Below are 4,579 nucleotides of genomic sequence, written 5' to 3'. Positions count from 1 at the left end.
CACCCCCTCTCCCTCCTCCCTGTCCTCCCCCTCCCCCTCCCAATAATAAATGCACAACTCATCTGAGACTGCATGGTTGAATCTTTTCAATCAAATTTCTATCCTGCCATAGTAATGAAACAGCTCTGATCAAAATCACAGATGACATCCAGTGTGACTCTGACAAAGAAGAAGGAAAGTTTATCTTTGTCAGAGTCACACTGGATGTCATCTGTGATGGAAAAGGAAGGATAGCTTCTCTTCCAACTCAGCCTGCATTCCCAGGACCTGTGCCGTCGCAGTCACCCGGGCCATCTTCCATTGGAGATCAAAGATGGCCAGGGTCCAAAGGGACTCGATGTATAAAGACCTGGGCAACGGGGGAAAAAACACACCCAATGCCACCCTCACCCTGATGGCCAATTTGTGTGTGGCTGCATCAAGTTGTGCTTGGATCCCCGGTACACAAACATAAAGTGTCACTACGTACTGAGGTTCTACCTGTCCCCGGTGTTACGAAGGATGGGCTTGGCTTGGCCTCGCTGCCACGGAATGCTCCAAGTAGTTGGACCGTTCCGTATCATCTGTCCTTCTTCGAGAAATTTATGAAGAAAAACACCTTTGATCACAAGTCCATTAGAAAGTGGTCAGCATGTAGTGTCCTTGAGACTCTTCGGGAAAAGGACAGGACGGATCCCATCGAGCAATTCCCTGGGCAGACTGTCAAAATCATTTGTCAGAATGCCTCATTGCCAGAACTTTCCAACAAGCACCAAGGCATGGCTGGTGGTGAGAAGGACTCTGCCTGTGAGATCCTTTATGCAGGCCCTGACTCTCTGCCACACTGCACGCTGCCCTCGAAGTGGCTGCGGAGGGGACGAGACTGTCACACACCCCCTTCTGGAATGTGCCTACGCAAAGGAAGTCTGGACACAAATGCAGTGATGTTTCTCGAGGTTCGTCCTGAACAGCTCCGTGACGCGGGACTCCGTGTTCTACGGTCTGTTCCCCGGGACGCACACCGAGACGAACATCAACTGTGCCTGGAGGATCATCAACTCGGTGAAAGACGCTCTTTGGTCTGTCCGAAACCAGTTGATCTTCCAGCTAAAGGAGCTGACCCCGACTGAGTGTTGCGGACTGGCACATTCCAAGGTCCGGGACTACATGTTGAGGGACACGCTGAAGCTTGGGGCAGCAGCCACCAAGGCGCGGTGGGGAAAGACCACCGTGTAATGTCTGCCTGCCAAAGAACAGGAGGCCCACGCAGTAAGTGGGCTCTGCTGACACCTCAGCTAGATATATGATTGGTAAACGTATAGATCTGTATATACAAATGATTAACTCCGATCTCTGTATGCAAAGAAATGGAGTGTTTACGTATGTATGACATGACCAATTGTACAGATCATCAAAATATTTTATGAATAAAGTATATTTTTGAAATTAAAAAAAGTCTGCAGCCTTTGCCACATTACACCATCCTCCTGCAACATCCCCACCAACATACAACTGGGTGGGACAGCTCTCGCCTAGTCCATTCTCATCTGATGAATTACAGTGAGAGAACCACCACAATGTTTTTTCTCCCCAGTCCCATTTCCTCTGGTGTGGCCCTCAAGGATTTCTCCTTAAGACTCCTCATATTTCTTGTTTATATATAGCCGCATGGTGATATTCTAAAAAGATTAAGTGTTATTGTAAGTGGGTGGTTAAGAGGAGCTGAGTCCACAAAAAGCCAAATCTTACTGAATGACAGAGCAGGCTTGACGGGCCAGATAGCCTGCTCCTGCTCCTATTCATTATGTTCTTATGTAAGTTATCTACTGTTAACGCCAAGCTCTGCCTCAGCACCACCTCTCTCAACTCCAAAGTCTCTACATTTTCATTCTGCTTATCTGACACCCAGTATTGAATGATCAGTAATTTTCTTCAATTAAATATTGACAAGACTGAAGCTATTTTGAATTGAACCTTGCAACTGAAGTGGGAGTTGACACGGGGCTTGCTGACACGGAGACACATAGACACAAGATAGCCACTGAGCCACAAGTTGGTCACTTAGCACACAAGATGACCGCTGAGCCGTTACTGTACATGGAAAAGTACAGCGAAGCATACACAGATACTGCCTGAGGCCAACAGGATACCAGCACAATAGACACAGAACATAGATAATTAGTTTAAGGCAAGTGGGAGACAGAATACACATCAGTAACATCTCACTGCCTGCCGAAGTGTCCGAGTCCAGCCACCACCTTCAATAGAAATGTTAATTACCTGAGACTGCTTGTAACTGCTGAAACTGACAATGATCCTGTAATGTCCAGATCAGAGCGGCGCTGGAAAAGCACAGCAGGTCAGGCAGCATCCGAGGAGCAGGAAATTGACGTTTTGTGCAAAAGTCCTTCATCAGAGCTGTAATGTTTTCTGTAAACAAACCATGCTGCGCATACAAAGACGCGATATCTGGACCATTGTACCGTGAATTGTATAGAATATCGTGATATGTACTCCAAGGGTGAGAGAAGGGTCGCAGCTGACAACCGTGCTGGCAGATGTTTCTCCCTCTCCCCAGAGCTCCAGTTTCTTTGTACAATAAACTCTGCCGCTGAATCCCGATTCTGAATCCGAGACTGGTGATTTTGCCCCCAACAAGACAATCTTCCAAACGCATATTCATGCCATCACCAACTCTCTCTATTCTCACTTCCATAACATTGTTCACATTCACCATTGTTTCAGTTCACTTGTTGCTGAATCCCTCATCCATATTCTTGTTTTCTCTCAACTTGACTATTCAAATACCCCATCGGTCAGCCTTCATGTTCAACCCTCCATGAACTTGGGATCATTCAAAACTCTGTAGTTCATGTCCTAACTCAAACCAAAATCCTATCAATCTTGTTGTGGGGGCGAATCAACAAACTGATAAAAGGACTTCAGGAAAACAGGTGACAACCATTTATTTCAAACTCATATATGGGAAGTAAGCCTTAACATTGAAGGATAAAGTTCACTCTAGTAGGTTACAGAACACCTTCAAACTTTATACATATTACAGCATGCACTTCAATGTATGTGCCCCTTACTTTCAGTTAGATAGTTGTTAAAACCCACCTGGTACACCAAATCCTTTAGTCATGTGTACTAATATCTCCTTACATGTTCAGTATTATATTTTATTCTGTCTTATCCTGTAAAGTACATTTTATTAGTTAAAGGGACTACATAAATAGGAGTTGGTGTTGTTCTAATTTTACTCTTTTGCTGTATTATAATTTTACCCCTTTGATATATTACCTATTTGTTATTGCCATTTTTCACTTTACATTGTTGTAGTTTACCCTCTGAGTGCTTAATGCCAAAAATAACTTTGAATTGTAAAGATTTAACATCAGAAATAGAAATTTCACTTTCAAATGCAACAGATGAAAGCATTTACTGTATTAAGATTTTCTTTGTTGTAATAAGAGATCTTTATTCCCAGTTAATTTGTTCACTAAGGGCATCTCTGGCCGTGTCAGCAATTATTGCTCATCCATGATTGCCCTTAGGAAGATTGTGGTGAACTGTCTTCCTGAAGTGCTGCAGTCTTTGTGGCATACATGCATTCACAGTGTTAGTGAAGGATTTTGACCCAGTGAATTAGAATTAGGTTTTATTGTCATATGTATTCAAGTACAGAAGTACAGGAGTACAGTGAAAGGTTAACAATGTCGCCTCTCATGGCACCATCTTAGGTACGATGTACCTAGGTACAACTCTTAGATTCAAAAAGAGGAGTAAAAAAGAAAAAAAGTTGCATTTCCATAATTCATAGTATAAATTACAAAAATTGTTATAAGGATGAACATTACAGTCAGATAAAAAGATTACAGATAGACATTACATTGCAGTAATCAGCACAGGACCTTCCAAATGTGGTCTGACCAACCTTGGAAGCTGCTGACCACCTGTACCAGACCCCAGTCCAACAACTGTCCAGTGGTTAGCACTGCTGCCTCACAGCACCAGAGACCTGGGTTCAATTCCCACCTCAGGTGACTCTCGGTGTGGAGTTTGCACATTCTCCCTGTGTCTGTGTGGGTTTTCACCGGGTGCTCTGGTTTCCTCCCACAATCCAAAAATGTGCAAGTTAGGTGAATTGGCCAGGCTAAATTGCCCATAGTATTAGGTGAAGGGGTAAATGTAGGGGAATGGCTTTGGGTGGGTTGCACTTCGGCGGGTCGATGTGGACTTGTTGGCCTGACGGGCCTGTTTCCACACTGTAAGTATTCTAATCTAATCTAAACTGTCCACCACTGCTCCATGCCTCCAACCCACTCCACACCACTCATGCTTCCAGCCCACTCCACACTGCTCATGCCTCTGGCCCACACCACACCACTCACGCCTCTGGCATACTCCACTCTGCTCATGCCTCTGGCCAACTCCACACCATTCATGCCTCTGGCCCACTCCACACTGCTCATGCCTCTGGCCCATCCGACACTGCTCATGCCTCTGGCCTACACCACACCACTCATGCCTCTGGCCCACTCCACTCTGCTCATGCCTCTAGCCCACTCCACTCTGCTCATGCCTCTGGCCCACTCCA

The sequence above is a fragment of the Chiloscyllium plagiosum genome, chromosome 2, assembly GCF_004010195.1.
Source record: "Chiloscyllium plagiosum isolate BGI_BamShark_2017 chromosome 2, ASM401019v2, whole genome shotgun sequence".
Taxonomy (NCBI): Eukaryota; Metazoa; Chordata; class Chondrichthyes; order Orectolobiformes; family Hemiscylliidae; genus Chiloscyllium; species Chiloscyllium plagiosum.
This window is presented reverse-complemented; position numbering follows the sequence as displayed.